Genomic DNA, 13,209 nt, shown 5'->3' on the forward strand with positions numbered 1-13,209 from the left:
TCGTGAAGGAGCTGCGAAGGCAACTCTCCAAGAGGTGAATGTTAATTACACTCACCTCGTGGAGAGTCACTTTTACAACTCTGTCACGACTTTGGTATGCGTGTGTGACCCCTACTCTATTTGGCAAAGTTTTAGACAAAACCACAATGCAAAAGCCGTCCATACATCGTTTCTTGATTGCACGCTTCTGAGCTGCACTCAAAAAAATCGACACGATCGATTCATGTGTTTTGGCTTGTGAGCTGATTCGAAAACGTCCACGTTAGTCTGATGTGTTTTCCAATGGATTTTGTGTATCCTTCACGTTAGAATAATCTGATTCACCACATGGATCTCGCGGCAAAGCTTACATCACCGAATCAAATGTAACATACTTCAATATAATTTTTGTTGCACTTGGAGTTCAAAGAGCACTGTCTTTAAAAAGAATCCAATAGCCAAGACATTCATATCTCGTATGTAATATGATTGAAAATGAAGTAACTTTTCAATTGAATTTGCGCTACTGTTTTTTACAAATGCATTTCATTACTGACGACACATGAGCCATGAAAAAACCGTCAAACTTCAACGGTGTTCAAAATGGCCAACCAACTGGTGGAGAACTCAACTGAGCTGCAGCTTACCCTCGTAAGTACAAAGCATTCCTACAAAATTGAGTAAAAAGTTTCAATTTATATAGAACCAATTCGATTATTTGCTTCATAATTATCGTTTTTTACAGGCATTGCGTGTAAAATCCGTGGTCCAACCTGCGAAGTGAAACGGCGTCTAGCAGCTGCAAAGGACTTTTTCAGCCTTCCGTGACAAGACTGGTCACGTCGGCGAAGGGATTCGTCGGTAGAGAACCCGGGAGAGGTCGGCGGCTCCACGGTAGAATGCGCATAAGATAGCCACTAGCAACGGGGGTACTAGAAGCGATTGGCCTAGTACCGGATCTAGTAGTATGCTTCAAATATCTATGTAAGTAATGCTTTAAACATATAAATTAATAAACAAATTATTATAACAATTAAAATCTTTGAGTTTAAATTAATACAAAGCATTTATCGCCTATGTGTGAAGTGCTCATATTTCACGCAAGCTCTTTTTTTTTGCCATCATGATTTAATTTTGAATAGCAAAGATGTGTTTTGAAAGTAATAGTAATATACATTGAACACATCATTTTAAATTCAAAACTTAAAATGACTTATGATGGTAAAACTATGAGCTTGCGAGAAATAAGGGCACTACACAGTATAATTATTACATGGAGGACTGCATGAGCGGCACAACATGAAATCCATATGCTTCAAAACACTAAATTTATGTTCAGCATAATATGACATTTATGTGTTTACAAGTTGAAATGCAATTTTATTGACACACTAGAATTATGTGGGTTGTTTATAGATCGATACAAAATTTATGTTGGTGATTCAATATGTGTCACACGTGACATTCGTGGGTTTTACAATTTGCGCAAATCAATATGTAAAACACATTACTCAGACGTGTCAATTTTTTTCAGTGTGAGAAAATGGCAAGTGAGTGTAACTCTTGGAAAGTGAGTGTTCCCATCCCTGGTTCTAGATTGAGTTTAAATTAGGGCGAAAGTAACATGATCGATTTCTCTTCATCGACTCTCTCTTCTGCAAATTAAAGTGACAAGATGCAAGTTTAGACGCAAGTTCGCATCCCAACCTAGCGTTTTATGGCCAAAAATTGCAACCTTACTTGCATCTTGTCTCTTTAATTTGAAGAAGAGAGGGTCGATGAAGAGAAATCGATCATGTTACTTTCGCCCTAATTTAAACTCAATCAAGAGTTGTGAAAATCGAACGGCATTACCGTTCCTTTCCGTGAAAAGAACAATAGATGGTTTACTGGGATTTACCGTAAAGGTCCCATTAGACGTGACAAATATTTGGCCAAACAAGCCCAACAAATGACCAACACAGCCTGAATTATATAGCAACCTTGGATAAATGTCGGACTTTAATGGCAAATATTTGTCATAATGACAAACAGTCTAATGGCCCCTTAAGGCCATATTGGCGACACCAACTCTCAACTACCTGACTGACGCTTTGCATTAGGTCGAAAAGAATGTAAATAGATGCACATATCAGATGTGCAGATAGTCGTCGGCAGTAGGAATTCCGCTATTATTGAGATGCTACTGCTAAGAGGTTCTACAAAAGTGGTACCACATTTTCCCTTTGGGGAAACTCAATTTCTTAATCGCTGCTTGGCGCAATGTTAAGAAGAGATGTCAGTTTTTCTAATTCAGTAAATTTTAGTCGGTAAATCTAATTAGAGATCATTGAAGGTTGTTAAAAACACTCTCGATATCTAAGAAAAAACACCGAAGCAAGATTGTTTTTGAGTGAATGATTTTTTGATATCGGTAAAACTTTTTCGCCTTCTCAAAGAACCGTCTTCCATCTGCACTCCTTTGTAGATGGTACGCAACACCTTCCGTTCGAAAACTCCAAGGGCGCGTTGGTCCTCTGCACGTAGGATCCATGTTTCATGCCCATAGGGGACTACCGGTCTAATCAGCGTTTTGTTGATACGGTTCCGGGTCATTTGGCCGAACGCCATTTAGCCGAATGCCGTTTGGCCGAACGCCATTTGGCCGAAAGGGTCATTTGGCCGAACGCCATTTGGCCGAATGCCATTTGGCCGAAAAAGGATGATGAACTTAAGTGATCTTACCACTGTTGCCTATATCAGTACAGCTCGAAAGAACAGCCTTTGATTCAAAGAAGGAAAAATCTCTGACAAAAATAGTCCCAGTTTCAACGCCAACTAATCCCTTGATGGTAAAACTTGAAAGAATAGCCTATGATTCAAAGAAGGAAATATTTCTGATGATCATATTGGCAGCTAGAATGTTATCCAGAGTTTGCCCACGCCTCCAAATCCTTTTGATAATAATTCGGCCAAACGGCATTCGGCCAAACGACCCTTTCGGCCAAATGGCATTCGGCCAAATGGCGTTCGGCCAAACGACATTCGGCCAAACGGCATTCGGCCAAATGGCCGGACACCACTTTTCATAGAGTGCATCAAATATTGTCAAATTTTGACCGTTTGTGAACCTATTATATGTGCATCAGTGGTACAAATTTGAGCTCAAATGGTCAATCTTTCGCGAAGTTATAACCGTTCTGGTAAAACACTTTTGTTAAGACTATCAATTTTTGAACTGTCCCAGAGGGGAATATCAAACTAATAGCTATCAAATCAAATAATCTGTTTTTATATCTTGTTTTGTTATTATTATATTATCAAGGCATTAGTTTAGCATAACCTGTTTTGTTTGACAATTTTATGTTGTTATGATCAAGCTATTGATGTACACCCATGAAATAATATTTTAATCATATGTTTTGTTATGGAACAAATTTAGTTATTATTATACTATTGAGAGTGTACAAATATTTAATAAACAATAGCACAACAATAACTAGTTTTGAAAGTGAAACTACATCATTCGAGATGTTGTTTACCGCACATTGTTTACAGCATACCGTGTGTATGATATTATTAGTTCCTCTTATTGGGGCTGAACGAGCATTTCAGTTTGTTATTTTATAAACACTTCGATAATTATGACCTGTTTTATGTTACTTTTTTAGTATTTAGTTATGTATATTCGTAGCTATTCCTGAGAAATTTGATATAGTGGACCTCTGAATGTTGTTGTACTTGATGAGTTTGTAGTTTATCACAAATAGCGGAACTTCGGCAGTTTTGTTCTCTTCGTCATGGGGGGTTTTTTGAAACCTGTTGATCTCAAAGTTGGCCTCAAATCCTTCCCAACCAAGCTGAATGATGTGTCCAAATTTCAGGCAATTTGGCCCACAAAAACCCCCTTGACGAAGAGAACAAACCTGCCGATAATACCCTTTGTCATCCTACTTAGACTCATATTTATTTTTTATTTCGTCATTAGGATTAAATGTCCCACACAATGCATACATTTGCGTGTGTGTGACTGACAGTAGTTTGAAAGATTTCTCATGGGAAAACTGTAAAATAAACGCAGACCTCGACGGAACGAACGCTATGTGTTCCAGGCTTTAGGTCTAGGATTGTTTTAAAGGGTAGAAAAAAAAAAAGATTTTTAATTCCTTAAATTTTCAAATAATCGTAACTTTTTAACCACTGAGCCTACTTTTATTATTATAATAATTGTAGGCCAAATCGCCAATTATTACACACCTTAAAAACTTGCCAATTTTGTTTCTCACTCTATGCTTTTGTTATGAGGTTTGCAATAATTGGTAAGTTTTTAAAGTGTGCAGCAATTGGCGATTCACGCTATTTGTAATTGTCATTTTAGTATAATGGTAGCCTGTGAGCACAGACAAATATCATATCTCGGAGACCAGTGAACCGAATTGAATGAAATTTTGAGCGATTATCAACAATATAAAAATGCTTGAAAATTCATCAGTACATAGGTACCATCATACGTTGAAAAACGTTTTGATGGTTTTGACATTTTCACCCATATATGTAGAGGAAAATGAGTCAAATTTACAATACTGCACAAAAATTACTAAATGTGTTCTTCCTTTAATCCAAATAGGCTCTAATATATCTTATTATGGATATCTTATAAACAGAATTAGAAAATCTTTGGGTATCAAAAATAAAATTTATTTACATTGATGTAAAAAATACATTTTTTTAAAAAAGACCCATAAAGTGTTAATCCGTCATAACTTTTTTCCACGTTTAAAAAGTACTTATGTTTAAAAAAAAAATCAAACATTAATATATTGTGGATAAACGTTTAAAATTTCATTCTATTCGGTTCACTGGTCTTCGAGATATGACAGTTCAAAAATTGATAGTCTTAAAAATAGTGTTTTACCAGAACGGTTATAACTTCGCGAAGGATTAACCAATCGAGCTCACATTTGTACCAATGATGCACATATAATAGGTTGACAAACAGTCAAAATTGGAGATTATTTGCTGCACTTTTCTTGAGAGAAAAAAATGTTACCTATTCCAAACATTTTGGCCACCCCCTGTAGTTAACTTCATGTTACGGCGAACTTTATTCTATCGTAGAATTCTGCGGAGTCCAAAGTAAGCACGATTTCCTACCATAATGCGCCTCTGAATTTCTCTGCTGGTGTCGTTGTCGGCTCTCACCAGTGAGCCCAAGTACACGAATTCTTCAACCGCCTCGATTTCATCACCGTCGATATAAATTCGGGATAGCGGGCGCGGTGATTCCTCCCTGGATTCCTTTGCCATCATGTACTTTGTCTTCGACACATTAATGACTAATCCGATTCGCCTGGCTTCACTCTTTAGTCGGATGTACGTTTCCGCCATCGTCTCAAATTTACGAGCTATAATATCAATATCATCAGCGTAACGAAGCAGCTGAACGGACTTCGTGAAAATCGTCCCCTCGTGTTTAACCCCGCTCTCCTTATTACACCTTCTAACACAATGTTAAACAGCAAGCACGAAAGACCATCACCTTGCCGTAACCCTCTGCGAGATTCGAAGGGACTCGAGAGTGTTCCTGCAGTGCCGAAAAATTCATTTCGTCATATCTAAATTCAATCACCTACAGCTCATTTTAGAAACTCAACCTGCGAATATGGTATATGAAAAACTTGTGCGGCTAGCCCGGTTCTGCAAGAAAGCCACGGAAAAATCGCAACTTTTTGAATATTTAAGATAAATGTCACCGACTACCTTCGAAAAATCCCAATGATATTCACGGTGAATATCATTTGGCATTTTTCAAAGGTAGTCCGTGACATTTACCATGAATATTCGAAAAATAGCGGTTTTTCCGTGACTTTCTCGCAGAACTGGTCTAGCTGCACAAGTTTTCCATATACCAAATTCTCAGGTTCAGCTTCTAAAATGAGCTGTAGGTGGTTGAATTTAGATATGACGAAATGAAATTTTCAGCACTGTTCCTGATACTCGAACTACGCACATCACTCGATCCATCGTCGCCTTGATCAATCGTATCAGTTTATCCGGCAATCCGTATTCGTGCACAATCTGCCATAGCTGTTCTTGATCGATTGTATCATACGCCGATTTGAGATCGATGAACAAGTGATGTGTGAGCATGTTGTATTCGGAGCCCTGGCGGATGGCGAACATTTGGTCCGTTGTAGCACGTTCAGGTTCACCCATAAACCCAGCCTGATATTGACCCACAAACTCTCTTGCAATCGGTGATAGACGGCGGCATAAAATTTGAGAGAGTATCTAGTAGGCAGCGCTCAGTAGTGTGATCGCTCGGTAGTTCCCGCAATCCAACTTGTCGCCCTTTTTGTAGACAATTATTGTATTGTAGACAGGTTATGCACGTAATTAAACTTTTTCCCCTTTTTCCTCCTTCCAAATCTTGGTAATGGGAAACGTTCATAAATTACGTCACGCAAAAAATGCCCATTTCGTTCTTCCTGCTGGCGTTTCTTCATCCAGAAGACTGAGATTTGCCTGCTCCGCGCCTGTCTATAACGTGCCTCATTCGCTTTCGTGCGGTGTTGCAGCATTATCGCTCATGCTGCATTCTTCTCGTTTTTCAACTGTTCACATTCGCCGTCGTACCAGTCGTTTCTGTGATTCGGAGTCGCGAAGCCTACACTCAAAAAAATCGACACGATCGATTCATGTGTTTTGGCTTGTGAGCTGATTCGAAAACGTCCACGTTAGTCTGATGTGTTTTCCAATGGATTTTGTGTATCCTTCACGTTAGAATAATCTGATTCACCACATGGATCTCGCGGCAAAGCTTACATCACCGAATCAAATGTAACATACTTCAATATAATTTTTGTTGCACTTGGAGTTCAAAGAGCACTGTCTTTAAAAAGAATCCAATAGCCAAGACATTCATATCTCGTATGTAATATGATTGAAAATGAAGTAACTTTTCAATTGAATTTGCGCTACTGTTTTTTACAAATGCATTTCATTACTGACGACACATGAGCCATGAAAAAACCGTCAAACTTCAACGGTGTTCAAAATGGCCAACCAACTGGTGGAGAACTCAACTGAGCTGCAGCTTACCCTCGTAAGTACAAAGCATTCCTACAAAATTGAGTAAAAAGTTTCAATTTATATAGAACCAATTCGATTATTTGCTTCATAATTATCGTTTTTTACAGGCATTGCGTGTAAAATCCGTGGTCCAACCTGCGAAGTGAAACGGCGTCTAGCAGCTGCAAAGGACTTTTTCAGCCTTCCGTGACAAGACTGGTCACGTCGGCGAAGGGATTCGTCGGTAGAGAACCCGGGAGAGGTCGGCGGCTCCACGGTAGAATGCGCATAAGATAGCCACTAGCAACGGGGGTACTAGAAGCGATTGGCCTAGTACCGGATCTAGTAGTATGCTTCAAATATCTATGTAAGTAATGCTTTAAACATATAAATTAATAAACAAATTATTATAACAATTAAAATCTTTGAGTTTAAATTAATACAAAGCATTTATCGCCTATGTGTGAAGTGCTCATATTTCACGCAAGCTCTTTTTTTTTGCCATCATGATTTAATTTTGAATAGCAAAGATGTGTTTTGAAAGTAATAGTAATATACATTGAACACATCATTTTAAATTCAAAACTTAAAATGACTTATGATGGTAAAACTATGAGCTTGCGAGAAATAAGGGCACTACACAGTATAATTATTACATGGAGGACTGCATGAGCGGCACAACATGAAATCCATATGCTTCAAAACACTAAATTTATGTTCAGCATAATATGACATTTATGTGTTTACAAGTTGAAATGCAATTTTATTGACACACTAGAATTATGTGGGTTGTTTATAGATCGATACAAAATTTATGTTGGTGATTCAATATGTGTCACACGTGACATTCGTGGGTTTTACAATTTTCGCAAATCAATATGTAAAACACATTACTCAGACGTGTCAATTTTTTTCAGTGTAGTGCTGTAGCCGACGTACTACCTATGGCGGATCGGATGTCCCTCCAGCCATCTTAAAGTGTAGCTGCGCCAAGCTGCTCTTCCGTTGGTAGGGCCACTGCAAACTGCTGCGCGTAGTCTTGAGCCACTTCTACGTTACGCAGCTGCTCGATGTTGAGTCGCGGCGTTCGACTTCGACGCGTGGTGATAACTGTCGAAAGTTTTGAGCTCATGCATACAGCGACTAAGTAGTGATCCGAATCTATATTCGCACTGCGGTATGTGCGGACGTTGGTTATATCCGAGAAGAATTTACCGTCGATTAGAACGTGGTTGATTTGGTTTTCTGTTTGATGGTCGGGTGATCTCCAGGTGGCTTTGTGGATATCTTTGCGGGGGAAGAAGGTGCTTCGGACAGCTTCGGACTATCATACCACGGGAGGCTGCAAAGTTTACGCATCGCTGACCGTTATCATTCGATACGGCATGCAGGCTGATTCGCCCGATTATAATTGTAGAGTGGAACAGGAGCCACAACTTTGCCAAAGAAAGAATTTTAATTTATTACGCATGTTTCAAAGATAATTGACATAAACAAATTAAAACACACTATTTTTAGCTATTTTGCTATAGAAAACTTAGTTATTTAACTAAAGTAATCGGTTCAAAGATGCCATTTGATAGAAAATACAATAATCTTTCTAATAAGGGTAAAAATTGCGATAAGTACGAAAATTTTAAAGTTATAGCCAGTTGAGGCAATAATAATCAAAAACATAGAAAGTTCAATAACTAGAGTCTTGTACCATTTGGGCAGGTGCACCTATTTTGGGTACTTGCTGCTATAACTAAGTCAATTTCAAATCGATTGATTTGAATTTTTGTACAGAGTTAGATACTATACGTGCCTAACTCTATACACAATTTCAAATCAATCGGTTTTAAATTGACTTAGTTATAGCGGCAAGTGCCCAAAATAGGTACACCTGCCCAAATGGTACAAGACCCTACGTAACGGTTGAGATTTGACCATATGCGGAGAACAATTTTTATCACCCTTTAAAAAGTTTGCACTCATGAACCTAACACCCTGTATAGTGTAGTGAGTCAATTCAGAAGTTATTTGTTCAACGAGTACGCAGGTACGAATGTTCCCAAAAACTTCTGCAAAGACAGTAATAAACTCACACCTGAAAAAAATGTCCCAAAATATCTCGATTGGTTCAATGAATACATGGTTCTTTCGGCGATAACACATTTTACCCCAGCTGCGTTCAATTCCCCATGTTGTCATATTACGATAGGCACTGCATGTGCACTATGCAGAATTAGAAGCACATTTTTCATCCTGCCAATGTTTGGGTCTTCATCGATTTATTTCTCACCAAGGCCACAGGATGACGCATCATCCTTCGTACGTCAGCATCGTCCTATCCAGTTATCTAAACTCATGATGACGTCCGTTCGAGTAGCATTCTCTTCTGACGTGAAATCCGGCTTCCAATTTCAAGTAAAGCACCCAACAGCACTATCCATCCATCAGACAGTCAGTGGGAGGATGGAACGTCGTTGTCCTCATAAGGCATTGATCGATCGATCGGTCGCTCGCTCGACCGCGTGAGGGAAGATGCTTGAAGCTCTTGGAGATACCCGGGATAGAAACCCACTCAATAAGACGAGAAGGTTCTCCCCGAGCCCCAACAAGAGATGTGGGATGGCTCACGTTCCGCTAGCAAACTCGAAAGACCTGAAAGCTCTAAGTACTTGCTTTTTATTGCCACAATTGAAATGTGTGTAGTTGGGTGTGCGCAAGGGGATGATCGGGCGGAGATGTACCGGACCGGACCTCATGATTACTCATCGTTTTTTTTCTGGTTTGGTCGACCGAAGCGAATCTGAAAGCTGATTTTAGATAATCCACCACCATCGGATAGACATTAGCGGGTATTCCCCCGGACGAGTAGGCACTTGGCATATATTTTTTATTTGCCGGCTTAACAGTCTCTGTGTTTTTCGGAAAATCGGATCGCTGTATCCAAGGGCGGATGGAACCATGCCTGATGAGGTTCCCTTTGTACAGGAAATTTTAAGTTGTACCCTCCGGCTATTGGAAGGGGACCATAATGATAGTCGGCCAGGCCAATTGAACACCTAACTTTTTGTCGAGGGTAAGTGCTTGCGGTAATTATTGTAATTTGTTGATCTCATGCACGGGTCTCCGGGTGCTATCTACTGGGTCGACGAGGAGCTGCCATTAAGTGGGATGACTTGCGGGGGCCGAAGAATTAATCTTAGGCGGATGTTCTGCTCTCGCCTGGTTTTGATTAGGAGAACACAAACACGCGGATTCTGCGATGATGTCACACCGACGACGATGAGTGCCTTTTTGTTCCTGGGTTTAATTTAATGAGATGAACGAGATGAGCTTAGACTTGTTTTGCCAAACAACGTGCTCTAAAGTTCACACTGTTTTCTGTTATAGCTTCTGTAGTTTTAAGCATTAGTAGGTTTTATGAGGCCATTTCTACTCTAGTCATTAAACGTGGAGCTGTGTGTACTTTTGGGTGTTTTATGTCTTTTTAAATGCCATGTTAAAAGTACTGGGAGAACAATGTTGTGAAAAATAATCGTAATTTAAATTTATGCTGATCAAGATATATGTTCTAAAGTTTAACCTTGAGATGCCCACGGTGTTCAAACAACAGAACTAGGTGATGGGAAAAATCCAAGCTTCTCCAAACCACTTCCTTCTCTGACAAAATCCATTCAAAACGGAGGATTAACGATTTCCAGACACATATTCTCGCTAATGGCTATCAGTAACAACCAGTGTATCTTGCGTCAAATATGTATAAAGATGTGATAATCGATGTTGTGATAATCAAAACAATTTTCCACCCATCTTTGGATTGTCCAACTGCTAGCATGTAGACTGATTGATGGTGCGAGATGGTATTTCTCCATTTGTTTTTCCTGCAAAAATCAAACCGAATCTTCCCACCGCAAGTTGACAGTTTCAATAGGTCCAATCTGATCGGATCGATTGGCGGCGCCTTGCAGATTTATAGACAATCAACTTTTTATCACCTCACCAGGCATTTTAATTGGGTGGAAATTGGTGGCTGTCGAGTGGGCAGCGTTTGATGATTTTGTTTGTGTATTTAGATTTTTTTTTGTTATTCTTAGCTCAGATTTTTTGAGAAGTTGCTGTGTCGTAAACAACAGTTTTTGGACAAGCTTTTTCATTGTGCCGAAATAGAGATACTGTTAATACTATTACAGTTGTTTGACCACTTATCAAGATGGATAAAAATAAGTTTTCATTGTCAATTTCTTGATTTTGCTTTGGCTGACCAAGCCATGTGGGAAATTACACTGTTGAAAATGCTTTGACATCCATGTGCACAACAATTTGTTCATCGAGCACGTGTTCTGTTGTGCACATGGATGTCAAAGCATTTTCAACAGTGTAAGTTTTCATTGTTGTTACTACACTTCTATTATTATTTATTTTTAACTCAAAATTTGGAAGAGGGAAAAACCCCTTTAAGTGATTACACTACTACACTTCTAGTTGATTACTGATATTCCTTTCTTCTGGTATGGACGTGGCCAGTGCTTTTACACTTCGAAATAATAAACATACTTGTCATCTAAATTGACTGTAAATTTATGCGAAAACGATGCACATAATTGGAGTGAGGGGCAAGGATGGAAACACTCACTTGCAAAGAGTTACACTCACTTGCTATTTTCTCAGCTCAGAAGCGTGCAATCAAGAAACGATGTATGGACGACTTTTGCCTTATGGTTTTGTCTAAAAGTTTGCCGAATAGAGTAAGGGTCGCACACGCATACCGAAATATTCATTGGGAACTGATAAAATACAAAGAAATAAAAATATTCACTGGGAACTGATAAAATACCAAGAAATAAAAATGCTTGGGGACTTCTGGGGACTCCTGAATAATTTTCTTAGAGATCCAGAGAGGGTTTTCTGAAGGAATGCTTGGTAGAACTCCATGAGTTATGTCTGAAGAAATTTTCAGAAAAGTGTCTTCTACAGTTTTTGAAGAGGTTTGTACACCACAAATATCCCTCAACTACAATCTGTTGAAATTTCTGAAGCAAACCTTAAAAAGTTCTGGAGCAATTCCTTAGAGAACCACTGAAGAAATAAAAAATATGAACGAATCTTCGAAATAATATCTGCAGGAACTGTAGAACACTCTGCACGTATTCGTAAAAAAAATTAAGAAATTCTATGAAATAGATTCTGGAGTAATTTCTAAAGGAGCTGCTGAGAAAATAGTTGAAAAAAAACTGAAAGAATCCCTGAAGATGATCTGAATAGATCTAAAGTAATGCCTGGAGGATTATCTGCAGGAAATATTGGAGAAACCTTTGGAGGATATTCCGGAAGAATATTTTGAGATTTTTCTTGAGAAATTTCCAAATAAATACCGAAGAATAATAAATGAAAGATTCGCTGGATAAATTCAAACCATAATTTCTAAAAAAAATCTAATAAATCCTTCTAGCAGCGATGGCGCCTTTCTCGTGCCTTTGAAAACCCATTTCAACACAACCCGTTTCACAAAAATCCATTTCATGACACCACAAATCATATCGTTGAAACCTTGATTATTAAGCCGCCATCTTCGATTTTAGACCGCCATTTTTGGACTCCAGACATCTTTTCCATACCAAATAAACGGGGCCAGATCACAACGTCCGAGGCCATGTCGTCCTGGTCGTTGAGTTGCGTTTTTTTATTTTCAGAATAACGTCCAAAAGTTTGGATGCGTAATAAAATCCTATGTCCCTACTTTCCTTGGACTATGTGGCTTATCTGCAAGTTCAGACGTTATGCGACGAAAAAACGTGTAATAAAGTCCTGGGACATTTTATCCTCGGACGTTATGATAATGCGCCCAAATATACACATACAGGTCAGACTCGATTATTCGGAGTCAGATTCTGATGGTTCTCAAACATATATCTGGAGAACGGAATGCTCTATAAAGCTGAAATTTTGACATGTTATAAAGCCAACTTTGATTAGTAATCTGTCAAAATTTCAGCATGTTACATCATTCCGTTTCCGAGATATTCTTTTGAGAAGCGCCACAACTCGACTCCGGATAATCGAGTCCGACCTGTATTGCATAATTTTAGAATCTAAACCGTCATTTTGAGTTTTGAGAGGCCAGTTTGAATATTCTGGTCGTTATTTTTTAACAAAGAGCCTAAAGCTCACTCAAACGGCAGTCATCTTGGA

Source organism: Aedes albopictus, chromosome 2, assembly GCF_035046485.1.
Source record: "Aedes albopictus strain Foshan chromosome 2, AalbF5, whole genome shotgun sequence".
In the NCBI taxonomy this organism is placed as follows: domain Eukaryota; kingdom Metazoa; phylum Arthropoda; class Insecta; order Diptera; family Culicidae; genus Aedes; species Aedes albopictus.